General features: G+C 37.1%; 1 pseudogene; it reads left to right on the top strand.

The window, feature by feature from the left end:
* The window catches only part of LOC124091911 (guanylate-binding protein 2-like), a 30,935-nt pseudogene that overhangs the window by 1,504 nt on the left and 15,105 nt on the right, over positions 1-14,326 (top strand).

Raw genomic sequence — 14,326 nt, forward strand, 5'->3', positions numbered from 1 at the left:
GAAGACAGAACTAAAATTCAGTCTTTGTCCCTCTGAACTAAGCACATTCTCAGCCACTCTTCTGTGTGGCTTCTGCACTGGCTTCTAGGGAGACAACCAGAATGAAGTCTGGATCTTTGCCCTGGCAATCCCCCTGAGCAGTTCCTTTATTTACAATAGCCTAGGAACCGTCAATCAGCAGGCCAGGGACCAACTGCAGTATCCTTTTTTTTTTTTTTTTTGCAGTTCAGAATAGCACTAAACTAGAAAAAAAGCTTTTTTTTTTAGAAAACCACAACCACACAGTAAACACACCCTTCACTGTCAAAGATTTTAGCTATTGGCATTTTTTAGAGACGAGCAACCCATAGACACTCATAACACTCTGGTCTCTGTACTCCCTCACTTCCTCACCTCCTCATGTATTTATCACCACCCTTCTTCATTTCTTAGTCTAGGTCATTATCAACAACTTCAGCATTTCCATGACCTTAAGTTCCAAGCATTGCACTGAATTCACTTTCACTTTCCTGTATCTATTAGGTAATTCTCATCTTATTTGCTCTCTGGTTGATTGATCTCATCCACTTTTCTAAAACACTTGCTTTTTTTTGTATTCAGAATGTCATAGCTTTCTAATATTCCACATTCCTCATTGGTAGTCCTTCTTTTAATTCCTTTGCTGCATCCTCATCCTTATTATGGCCTCTGAAATTAGTAACTCTTTAATTATTATACTTCTCTTTTTTTTTTTTTTGTCTACTCTTAGTCCCTAGGTGATCTCAGCCAATCTCAAAGCTTTTTGCTGCAAGTATTTATCAGTCACCATCAAGTTTGTATTTCCAGTTATAACCAAGTTCCAACTTTTGTAGTTAGCTGCTGATGTAAAATCCCCACTTACATGTGTAAGAGATGTCTCAGGCTCAAAATTAAAATTCCTTTTAATTTCCTGTCCAGAACTACTCTTTCCCCAATCATTTCCAACACAGTAAATTCTCACATCATTGACAAAGAGGCTCAGATCATAAACTTAGGAATCATCTGGTATGATTTCTTCCCTTGCATCCCAGAAAGTATTAGTCAATGAATCCTTTCAGCTGCACTGGCAAAATTGTTTCCCTAGACTGACTTATTCTCAGTACCTCCTAGAGGGCTTTAGTCTCACTTCCACTCTCTCATCTTGGTTGTGTTCCTGACTGCCTGTTTTATTTATTTTTTGCTTATAATTTTGACTTTGACAGATATAATCCCAGCCAGTATGTTCCTTTTTAAAAAACCATACCATCACATTCTTTCTCTACTCAAACCCCACAGTGGCTACTCATTTAGTTTAGATTAAATTCAAACTCCTTACTTTGGTTTAGAGATTATACATCCTAAACCCTGTTTCTTTTAAGTCACCTACCCTATCACAGTAGACTTCATGATATGGGTTGTATGCACTAGTGATTTCCTCAGAGTTTGCAGGTGATGTGACTTCTGTCCGGAATGTTCTTCCACTGGATTTTTTTATGGCTTCCTTGGTTCATTTAGATTGCTGGTGAAAGCACATTCATCTCTGTGGACCACTGCATAATCAGCATCACATACCGACACATGCAGATATTTTCTAACTTTTTGCCTCATTAAATTTTCTTCAAGATAATCATTATCAATGTTTAGATTTATTATATTTTGTTGGCTTGTTTATTGTTAGTCCCCATCACTATGAAGTCTCATTGATTGTAGGATTTTTAATCCTTAGGACATTGCCTAGTTTATTGTAGATGTTCAAAAAGTGTTTATGAATGAGTGAATTCTGTGAGTGAGTGTTTGTGAATATATGAGTGAGCTAATAAATATAAAACATTGTTTTAGGTAAGCACTGGCAGCAGCAAAGATACCCAAAAAAAGTGGCATTTTTCCCCCTGTAATTTTGTTAATGTGACATCTCGGCTATGTGACAGAGCTGACAAATCGAATCAGGGCAAAATCCTTACCTGGGAATAGTGAGGTAGATGACTCAGCCTACTTTGTGAGCTTCTTTCCAAACTTTGTGTGGACTCTGAGAGATTTCTCCCAGCAACTAGAAGCAGATGGGAAAACCCTTCACTGCTGATGAGTACCTGGAGCATGCACTGAAGCTAAACAAAGTTACTGGGATTGATGGATGGTTGAATTAAAAATAGAGAGAAAACAATACACTAATGACAATTTCCAAGCAGATGTTAAAGATTATAGTTATGTAGCTGTGTTATCCTGACTGTTCTGTTAGAGGCAATGAAAAGATTGCTTAACTTGATCAGTTAGATCCAATTTAAAATTGTATTATATACATTTTCTTGGAGAAAGATTTTTCTTTCCCTGTTCCTTTAACTTTTGGTATTCCTCATTCATCATCAGATTATTTTTGTTCTTACTTTTTATAAAAGTTATAAAGTTGAAGTGGTAATGTATTTGGGGTAATTAGTTTAAAGTTCATTGCATCTAATTTTTATTCTTGCAGCTATTAATAAAAAAGTAAGAACTTTAATGAGCCTCAGTTATGCATTTGAAAGTTCTTCCCAAAGAGAAAATGCTTCATCTTTGACCAGAATGCTCACAAGAAATACCTTAAACAGCTGGAGCAGTTAGAGGAGAATCATCTGAATCCTGAATTTGTAGAACAAGTTGTAGAGTTCTATTCATACATCATCAGTGATTCCAATGCCAAGAATCTCTCTGGTGGTATCACAGTCAGTGAGCCTTGTGAGTCATTCTTTCTCTCTGCTGCTTACTGGACTTTTTTTTAACCCCATTTGAGCGAAACTCTTTCAAAATTTGTTGTGGTCAGCACAAGGAACAAAAGAAAGTTTGAAAAAACTGGCTTTTTCAAAACTTAATACAGACTGGACTTCACCTATGTATGCACATGCTCAGAATTGTCCTGCTAGGCTGACCATGTATCACCTCTTCACCTTGTGTTTTTATTTACAAATATCAAATTCCTTCACATGAATCATTTTTGCTATATGTTTTGCAGCCTACTGCAGTAGATATGCAACAGATATACGGGGCCAAAGAGGTGAGAGGAAGAAGCTGGTAAGAGACCTTGTCAAGATTTTAGAACATCCTGGTCTCTTTTGAGAATTTGTTGTTTTTCCACTATTACCGCAAAGCAGCTTTTGCTACAGACTGCTTAACAACCACTTAAGTGAATACATCACTTGCCAAACTGTTAAAATGGTATTTGTTTTGTTGCACCATTGAGATATTTTTTGTTTATTTGGTTGGCTTTTTGGAGAGGGAAATTTGGAAATGGGACAAACACAAAGGTCATGACCCACCTACATCCCCTTTTCATCATTACATACAAGAAGAAACTAGCAGAGCTAAGAATGGAGTAAAGAAAGGCAGTATGGCAGGCACCAGCAAAGAGTTAAGGGCTGTCACTCTTTAAAATTATTATTATTTTTTAATATTTTAAAAAATAAAAGAAGTTTTCCAGTCACTGGGGAAAGTGTATTTATTTTTATACAGAGTTACTTAATTACCTCTAAAACAAGTGTTGGAAATTGTTTTTGCTGATACAAAGTATTTTAATGAACAGAATATATATATATAAAGTTTATGAATAGAGCTCAATCTATGTATTTGCTATTCTGCTTGAGTTGACAGAGTATAAAACCCCAAGTTGAGTCTAAAAGTATATCACTTCATAATTAAAAACACTAGAATGCTTATTGGGATAACTTTTTTAAAAAATGAAAATTACTTTTCTGTTATGTAAAGAATAATTTGCTAAATGTGAGAAATCATTCTTGAGTATATAATGATAAAAGAGTCACATCAGAAAATTAGAGTTTTTTTAAAACTATTTACAGTTGGTTTGTAACAAATATACCAGCATTCATGATAACATTTTAAACTGTATATTCTGAGGTATTAAGTGTACTATTTTTTTAAAGGAGTTCACCTGTGATGATTTAATAAAAATCAGCATCTCATATTCCAACATATATGTGAAATGAGTATCCCTATCTTGCCATTTAGCCCCACAGTTAATAAAGTAGCCGAAAATAATAGTAAGTCTGGCTTGGTGCTTGGTTAAATACTGCCTTAAAGCTTCATGCAAAGCAAATAAGCTTTTCTGTGTCTTTTAAGAAAACATGGAAGACAATTCATTTTTTGAAATAATTCTGATATAGTGAAGAAAGCCCAGTATAAAAATGAATCACATCTTAAGTGATTCAGTTAAAAAATTTGGGCTCCTGAAGCAACAACCAAAAAAAAAAAAAAAACAAAAAACAAAACTAGATAATAAGGAAATGGAGGTAATTTTTTTTATTGTTAATGTTAAATCATTTTTTGAATGTCCCCCTTAAAGGAAGCTAGTGAAATATTTGCCTTAAAAGACTTTTGGTGGTTTTACTTTTGTTTTGAGCATGGGGGTTGTCAGAAAATCCCTTTCCTTTTCTCTCTTTGTATGTCTGACTAGGAACAATTGTTGATATTCATAGCATTGGAATTCTTATTATCACATGCACTACAAATGACACAAGAAACAAAAATGACCAATATTCTGAAAACTGACACTGGATCACAAAATGTGACTGTGGGAGACCAACCTTACATGTGACTGAGTCACACTCCCCTGCTGGGTGCTGAGGTGCTCAGTCACAGAAATGTGGCAGAGTTTTCCCCACCCTTCTTGGGTCCGAGGGTTGGTGTCTCATGCATGGGTATGTCTTGCTACAGCCCCATGGGTGAAGCTACGCTCACCTGTTTCTTTGTAGTATAATCCCTTGCCCTGTTTAGGATAGAATCTTCCATGGAAGTGCCTAGTGTGTGTCCCCTTCTCTTACTGTGCCCTTGGGTGTGGCCTACCCAGGTATCAGTCAACCTGCTGACAGTGGACATCATGAAGATAGACTCAGCCCCCTGAAACCTGACCCCTTGCCTCATTTGAATAGCTTCTCCTCAATAAAAGGGGTCAGCACGTGCTCTCACTCTCTCTCTTTCTGCGGACTCTCTCAGAGGAGCCCTCACAGCGACCCCAAAGAAAAAGGTATTTGTGTCTCTTGTGTGGTTATTTTGCGCAGCCCAGTTAGCCCAGTTCAACTGGAGTGACCCCTGAGCCTTTTAGTCGCCAGAACAGAAACCAGGCATGTGACAAAATTTTCCAATTAAAAATAATCATTTTATAAACGTATTGGATTATAATTCATTGATTATTTATTTGTTTAATATTTAATCAGGAATGACTACATACAAAATCTGTTGCACATTAGTGTTTGAGTATTTACAGTTGAGATTATTGTATGAAGATAGATTGGATAGGAAAGGTCAGAAGAGGGGACTGAATTAGCCTTCTTGGTTTAGACAGAAAACATAGGCATTTGATGAAGTTATTATTGTTGTTAAAGTCATAGGGTTCAATAAAGGCGTTTTATCTTAGTAAGCAAAGAATGAGGTGAATATCAAATTATTTTATTTATGTGGTAATTTACTTTCAAATATTTCAGAATAAGTAGTGTGCTTAGATGCAGACTCTAATTTATACCAACAAGATGGTTAATGAACATCTGAATTGCCCTATTCATCACTGTAAGAATTAGCAATCGAGGATAGGAAGCATTCTTTTCTGAAGCAACAACAAAAAGCTGGTTCATTGGCATGAATCAGTAGAAATAATGAAGGCAGTGGCTGAAAAGCATGTGATGTGCTAGGAGAAGTGAATAGGGCCCAATACTCTTGCTGAACATGACAGGAACGTCAGCAGGATCATGGCTCACCCCATCTGCCTTGTCTTCCCCTCTAGAAATTGCTGCCCTGATTCTTCTTTCTGGGCTTGCTCCAGAGGACCCTGGCCTTGTTGCAACTTCATGGTCAGAGAAGCTGCCCCAGAGCTTTCTGCTTGTGTGTTGGTGTGAGCTGAAACTCCAAACCTTGTTTTTTTATCCCTGTGCAGGAAATTTTAAAGTCTGACATGAAAAGTCAAGCAAGAGAATTTTACTATGAGTGAAAGTAAAGTAAGGCTCAAGCAAAAAATACTCTTGAGAAAGAGGGGTTAGTCTTCAAGAAGAAAATGACAAAGGATTCAATGCTGCTGCCTAATTTATTACTATTTGATGTTTATCAGGAGCACTGGGTTCCATCTTCTACAGTCTTTTATGTATCAGATGTTTAACTCCTTCACATTGTGTGGAAAGGTTTTGACCTTTGCTGGTCTCTTCAAAACTTTCATGGTGATCATGCCATTCGGGGGACTTCATCTACAAGCCAGTTCTACATTAATGTGGATGCTGGGGTCAATGATAAGCAGACTTCATCCTAGGGGACCTGCTCTGTTAATGAAATTTCCCTTCCAAAATTGGGCAACCTATGGCCATAAATCCTAACTTCACAATGACCTCAGTAGACCCTGCCAGGAGTTAGTTTCATTGATTTTTTCTTTCTTGACTTGTTTGTTTCCATGTGTTTATTCTCAGGGTTAGTACATCTCTTTGCTCTACAAGTTTCTTGATTGTTCATTAAAGGCAGTTTCAAAGAAACCCTGTGACCCAGCTCTGGTATTAGTTCACATTTCACTGCTCATTACTGACCTAACAACAGAGGACTTCCCCAGATGCAGACATACTTCTTAAATGGTCCTACTGTGTGTTGCAGTCAAGGTAACATCATTGGCAGAATTTTACCTGAGACTGAAGAAACCAGACTTGACCTGATTCTGATTTGTCAGCTCTCCTGTTCCCTTCAACCATTTCCTGTATCTCTGGAGAAGAGTCCGCTCTGTTCTTCTTCACATTTCTAGTGAGTTCCTGCTTCCCATCCTCTCCCTAACATTGAAGAATTCCTTGACAAATGATCTATGAGGGCTGAATAGCCAGCTATCAGAAAAGGAGAAAGGAATGCAGGAGGGACTAAAGCAGCTCCTTGATCCAAAATACCATATGCAAGAATAGTCTAGAACCTGCCTTTCTACAAAATTGTGGGAAAAATACTTAAAGAATGTTGATTCCTTCAATGATTTAGCCACTTATTAATTTCCAAGCATGAGAGAAGTCTTTTGCTGGAAGCCTTTTTTTACTTCACTTATGTGGCCCTTTTCCTCACCCCTGACCCTTCCCCTGACTAAATCATGTTCACTTTGTATGAGCCTCCTGGTATTGACTGCTACTTATTCTTTTGGCTGATCATGTGTGTTAGAGAGTTCTGATGGGGAGGCAGGGCTTCTTCCTCTGACTCATCCTCACTGTCAGACTATCTGAGGAAGATAGATCTCCCATAGGCAGCCAGGATAAAGGCCTTGGAGAAGGAAAGGAAGAGGGGAGAGAGACATCATGTCAATCTGGAAGGACACATTGGGTCTGGAGAACATCTTGTGGTTTGCTACACCCAATTAGTTTTAACCACAACAACTTCTTCTACGTTAGAACACCTGTTTCTGTTCTTCACAGCTCCAACCGCAGCAGCCCTTCCTTAGTTACCCTTGCCCATACCCCTGGCAACAGCCACTCACAAAGTAGACCCCAACTTGAAGGGCTTTCTCTCCCCAATGGAGGTGTCAAACCACAGGCATATACTGTTTTGGGGGGAGGGGACTGAGGATTGAATTCAGGGGCACTTAGCCATTATGCACTTAGCCATTATGCCCAACCTTTTATGGTATTTTTTAAAATTTAGAGACAGGGTCTAACTGAATTGCTTAGGGCCTTGCTAAGTTGCTGAGGCTGGCTTTGAACTCGTGATCCTCTTGCCTCAGCCTCCCCAGCCACTGAGATTACAGGTATGAGCCGGTGCACCTGGCAAAATTATGTACTTCTGATTGGCTTATTAAGCTGGGAGCTTGAAGAGCTTAATTGGTTCATGCTAACACTCCACACCCAACCAATCACCTGTGCTATCAGATATACCTTAAAAAACCCCTAGACAACAGATACCCATTGGCATCCCTCTCTTGCCACCCCCACTTTTGTGAGCCCTGCTTTCTTTCTATTACTCTAATGAATCCTGTTACTTTGCTCTCACCCTTTTGTTTATGGATTTCAATCCTTGAATCTGTGAGACAAAGAACCCACCTAATCACACTCTGTGTTTTGTATCCACATAAGTACTACCCAGAGCTTTCCTCTGATGGCATCTATGGGTTCTGGGGACAGACTCAGCTGCTGGTCTTCTCATTCCAGTGCTTTTGTTCAGGGAACTTATAAGGAAGTTGAGAATTGTCTCACTACCCTCCAGACAGCAGAGCTATGCCTGTAAGTTCCACTACTCTGTCAGTCTGTAGACATCATTTTCAGTAAGAATTTGATCCTTGTCTAAAAAGTTTGGTTTAATTTCAACAGAAGCACCTGCCTCACTCCTAAGTGATATAAGGACTGTAGAGCACTGTAGTTTTTTACAATTCCATTAATATCTTAAACATTATAATTATGCTATGAGCCAAAGGCAGTGACTTCATTCCTGGGTATCATGAGTGAGAAACTTGAGGAAGACACAGCATATGTTCTCTTGCTCAGAGAGAACAGGGGCAGCAGACTCAGGAGCATGTGCAATGCCCTTTCTGATCCAATTTAGAATACCCAATATGGTCACATTTTGAGATCTTTAACTTAATTACATCTGTAAAGACTATTTTTCCAAATTGGTTTTATGGTAACCTTCTGGGGTTTACAAGTCTGCTGGTTGGGATGTTGATATATATTTGGGGGGCACTATCCAATCTATTGCAGTCTGTTTTGTGGTCCTCCAAAATTTACATTTGCCCTAAATGCAAAGTATATTCATTCCATTCCAATGTCCCTAAAAATTGGTTTAAGACAAAATACAGTGGTAGGGTAGGCACAGAGCGACATTTACACACTCGAAGAAAAAAAAATTAGAAGAAACAAAGTGGTCACCAGTTGCAAGGATTTTGACATCCAAAAACTGGGCAAATTCCATCAGATTCCAACACCTACAAATGATCTTCAGCTCAGCTCCATCACCCTCTGTGCCTGACATGACTCAGTGGGCCTCTGGTTCTGTGATGGCTCGAGCAACCTCTGTGCCCTCAGAGGCTTTGTCACCTCTCCCTGTGGTGGTTGCACCAGTCCCTATCTTTGCACCAGCAGTGGATGAGCTTCTCTGCTCACTAACACCTTTGCCCTTGCAGTCATTCTTCTCTTTCCTTGAAGAGTAACCCATGTGTGGGAATGAGCATTCCTCTTTTCCCATTGCAGGATTGACAAATTTTGGAAATCTGTTTTTCACTGGCATTTTTAATCCAAGCAGCATTTTCACTGGTACAATATTCTCATAAAACTTGTGAGTCTCCTGTGCAAGTCATGAAGATTTATACTGTGAAGCAAAATGCTCCTCCAATCCTACCTCACTTGTGCATAGATGGGTGAAGGGATCCTTGAGTTACATGCCCAATCTCTCCAAAAGTGTTTTCATTCACATCCATGGACTTCTCTTCAGAGCACACTTTCCCACGAATAAATTTCCTTATTTCAGCAGGAGATTTACCTTCCTGTGTCAGGGTTTTCAGCCTTTCCACGATGACAGGTTTCTGATTTAGCTCACTGAACCATGTTCAGCAGCAGTAAAACTTTTAATATCATAATTTAAGAAAATTTTTTGAAATATTTGTAAGATCCAGTATGTGCATATAGGGTCCTGTTATCCCCTTTTCCTTATTCAATAAAATTGAGTAGAGGCCTTGCATAAGCCATAGAATCATTAGTTTAAGTTATAGACAATAGTACAAATATTTAAATATATATATAAATATATAATAAAAGATCTATCATCTCTAGATGGTAATGAAACTTAACAAAAGTTGTTTAAAGGGACCATGGTAAATGGAAACTTAATTTCTACCAAATGTATGATTTGATTTTGACTTTAATAGAATTACCAATAATTAATAATATAATAAATTGTATATAAATATTTGTACTTTGAAATTAGCTCTAGATTAACTTAAATAATTATCTTAATTTGGAATGAAGTGAAAGACAGAGTTCCTAAATTAGAAGCTGTGGCTTTTATGAGGGGCATGAGAAATATATATATAGAGAGACATCTTTCTAGAATAGAAAATACATATGTTTAATAAGTATAGGAGAGGGATTTTGTTTTTTACTATTAACAAAATGAAATAGAAAAATATGAATATTCTTTTATATACCAATCTATGAAAAACTGTCATTATTGTTATTAAACAATAATGTTGACCTAAGTATGGGGAGTTAGTGTCTCAAATATTAATGGGTAAAAACAGGTCAACAGTATTGCTTAAGGCAGTGATCTAATTTAGAACTTTATACGACATTGAGCTAGCAATGACATTTGGGGGATTTATGTTAAGATAATCTTTACGTATAAATAAACAGTTGTATGAACATCTTTAATAGCTTTACTTAATGTAGCAAGATTAGCTCTAGTAATATGTATAATTTTGACTTTCTAATTTTAAAAATACCAACATTTGATGTAGGGCATTACCTTGTTTTTAGTTAAGGTAGAGAATGGGCTTATTACTTTTTAAGCTTTCTATTGAGATAAACTATTGGCTGTTGAGCTGACTTGATTATGGCTGTCTGTTTAATATTTTAGGGGTAACTATTTTTTAGAGTTATTTTTCTTCAGTGACAAACTGTTGACAAGGGCTCAAAATAAGACCCTGTTTTAATGTTTAGAGGCTTCCAAAATCGGTTTATAACTTAAAAGAGGAGTAAAATTTTTACCCAGGAAGCTTATTTCTCTTGGGATGAGATTAGCATTTCAGTTCTTTCTGTCCCCATGTTTCCCTTTCTCCAATTTGGTCTCCATTCAAATTATGGTGTTATATCCAAACTTGGATAGGACCATATTAACCTCTGTAATCTCTTGCAATGTCTGGGGCTAACTGGATGATAAACTCATATTTTGAAATTGGGTGACCCCCTATAAATCCAGGGCATTGTGCTGTCTTTTTGAGTCTCTCTATGAAAATAGAAAAATTCCCTAAAGGCTTACTAAAATTATTTTTAAGGCATCTTGTTTATCTCTTGGATATTAATCTGTTTTGGGGAATTATCTGTGCTCCAAACAGACTATTAGGTTCGTCCCTATTCTGTGTTATTGGGACATGGTTAAGATAAATCTCTTTTTATATTATTTTTTTGGATAATTTTTACCTTAAAATTTAGCTAAGTACAGCATAATGTTTTTCTAGGTGAGGCCAGACATTTGGCATAAATTCTGAAACATTACAATACATGTATTTTAACCTTTTGAAAATCTCTCTGAATTTGTTTTGGCCTATACTAAATTTGAGAAGTCTCCTTTGATTTTTATGCCTAGTAGGTAATTTTAAGGCCTTTTCTCATGATAGTAATTGATGCCAGACCTAACAATATATGAAAATAAGTCACCTTTTTTGATCATTGTAATTTTTAAGTATATAGACTAGCTGATCCATCCTGAGGCTATATGCAAAATAGACAATTTAAAAGAACCCTCAGTCTCTTCCTGAGAGAAGGTCTCAAAATATCCATATATCTTAGAATATCATCCCTTAAATAGGTGTCTCTTAATTGTTTTGTAAAAAATGTGATTAAGGCTATTTCCCAACGTAGGGACTAGTATACACATCTTACCTTATATTTCACGGATAATAGATTCAGTCAGAGAAATTATATAATACAATAATTTTTCAACAAAGTTTGCAGCTTTTATTGCTAAAACTAACATATGTAAGAATTTGCAGTAATTATTGGAATCAATTAAGTCTAGTCTTAAAATAGAAATTTCAAAATTGGAACTCAAGGTAATATTTGAAGACATTTATTGTTTAATCGAGGATGTGTAAATCTGCTTCACTAAAATTTGGTCCTTATCTAAACAGCAAGAATGATTAGGTATAAACTAAATATTTTAATAAGCTCTGTCATGTCAGAATATGCACAAAAATTTTGGTTCACATCAGTATACTAGTATCAGGGGAATAGCCTGAAACATCCTAGAACTGATTAATTCAAATATCTATAGTCAGTGCAGTTATACATAATTTGTTTCTCAATTATTTTAACTTCTTATATTACTGTCTAGATAATCATACAAAGATTTACCTATTTAGGAAAATCCTTTCATCATTAAAATCTAGAATATATAAAGACCCTTTCTTTTACCCAAAGGTGATTTTTTTCTTCATTGTAGGCTCTCCAATGTATGTTTTCTCTCTGTAAATGCATCTTCTTCTCCTCCTAGAATTCTTTTTGATTATATTTCGAAAAAATTCCTGTAAATCTTAGAATCTGAATAATTGTTATATTTTAATAAGAAGAGATACTTTAACTGTAATGTAGCCAAAGTTTTTTGGACATCTTTGTTTTATAGAATTATATATGTCTATCATTTATAAAGGCCTGAACAATGATTTAGGAATTAGAGATCATTTGATGGTTATATTTCAACTTTAAAATCTAGTAAGTATCTCTTGGAACAAGTATATTATAGTAAATTACATTTATCTTAAATATTTTTAACTATAAAAGGCAGAGCATCAGATAAATGCATGTATAAAAAGCATAAATTACATGTTTCTTGTTGCAGAAAAACAATTAGAAGCAAACAGACATATAGTAATTATCCTGTGAATTAGAGTAAAGATTATTTAGATAACTGAAAAAATATGTATCCAGAATAAAGATATATCTTATTACTATACAATTTAAAATAAACTTTATTAAACCACATGTTCTTAAAAGTATTTGGATCCATTTAAATTTATTTTTAACTAGAGTTCACCCTTATCTCTATGTGACAGTCACAAAATTTCTGTGCACATATTTGTCTATGTCCTGTATTAACATAGTTAGAAACCAGAAAAGTAAGAACATTTGATTGCCAAAAGCTTGTGAGAAAATCGTCTCCGATTGCTGGCCTTTTTCATATAAACAAGCATATGCAAGACATTCCTCATTAATGCAGTATTATTTAGTAATATTACAACAAAGAGAACAAATCAGTTTAGCTTCAAGAACAAGTCAGGTGGAGGGCTGTAATAAAGAAGTTTGCTGAATTAGCTATTACCTGAAAAGAAATTGTTTTGTTAGTATTGAAAATCCGAGGGGGAGGGGAAGGATTCTGACAGGCGGGCATCCTTAGGGGAACTCTGAAAAGGCGGGTTCTGTAGCTCTTAGTAGAGAATCTGTGTGAACAGAAAGTGCAGGTTAGTAATTGGAAGGCGGGGCGGGAAGCCCCTTTTGAGACCCTGGGAAGAACCAAAGGAAAGCTGGGAAAATGTGGGAGATGGGGCTTACCCGCCTGTTACTCCCTCCACGTGGCTAGAAAGTTCCTTTGTGTAGAAGCATGGAACCAGAACATAACCCAAAGTTTTGCTTGAAATTTTAGGATTTTTTACCCGTTGTGCCTAGGAAGGAGACTTGTGAGTAGCTGCGCCCAGGGGCATGCCCTGGGAAGCTGCAGTGTTGTCCGCTGCCATGTGGTTGCCCAAGGCAGGGTCCTGCTGGGGGCGGAGGGCAAGCGCTCCCGGAGCTTCCCCAGTTGCATTCGTTTGAGCTGTCCACTTTCCACTGCCCGGGGTCCCTCTGTGACCACATGGCGTAAGAGTCCCACCTGTTGTCCTGGGGCCGCGGGGGAGGAGGAGCGATGGGCAGGTTTGTGCGAGTCTTGGCCAGTGGTCAGTATCCCCCTAATGGTGGCACAGAGCCGAGGGCCAAAAGAGCATCCACTGGCACTGCCTTATTGTTCCGCCTGGGCAGGATCCTTACGGGCAGGCAGCGGCCTGCCATATTTTCTGCGAACTGCACCTGTGCTAGCACTCTCACAGTTAATGGGAGCATTTCCTTACATCGGTACTCTCTCAGTGCATGCTCTCCTGGGAGCATCTCAAAAATTTTTTAACTCAAAAAATGGGCTCCTCGGCAGATGCTGGTGCTGTTAGTCCTTAGGGTAATCTGCATTTGGTTAGACTACGGTTACTAAGGGGCAACATATTGCTGCTGATGGGTCTCCAAACGTAAGTTAGATATCCGGTAGAATTTAGTGAGTTAAAGCCTAATATTTGCGTTAAGAGTAGCAGCTGAGTTACAGCTCACTCGGATTCAATATTTGGCAAGGAGAGGCTCAGCAATTTTATTAGCTCAATTTAAGTTGCCTGAATAAATCTAGAAGTAATAATAATATTAATTTTTTTTTTAAAAAGATTTATTTCTCTTGAAGTAGAGAAATTCTGGAATTTAATGTCCCACAATGAAAATAATTTTCCTTCTCTTTTCTCACTCCCTAAACACGAATCCCCGGTACATAAATCCAAAAATTCTTATTTAAAACATTTCAAAATATAAAGAATCCACATTAATTCCACAATAAGCCATAAAAAGTATGCTTATGA

The sequence above is a fragment of the Marmota monax genome, unplaced genomic scaffold (assembly GCF_021218885.2).
Source record: "Marmota monax isolate L192 unplaced genomic scaffold, Marmota_monax_Labrador192_F-V1.1 WCK01_AAM20220418_F8-fsc00046, whole genome shotgun sequence".
Lineage (NCBI taxonomy): Eukaryota > Metazoa > Chordata > Mammalia > Rodentia > Sciuridae > Marmota > Marmota monax.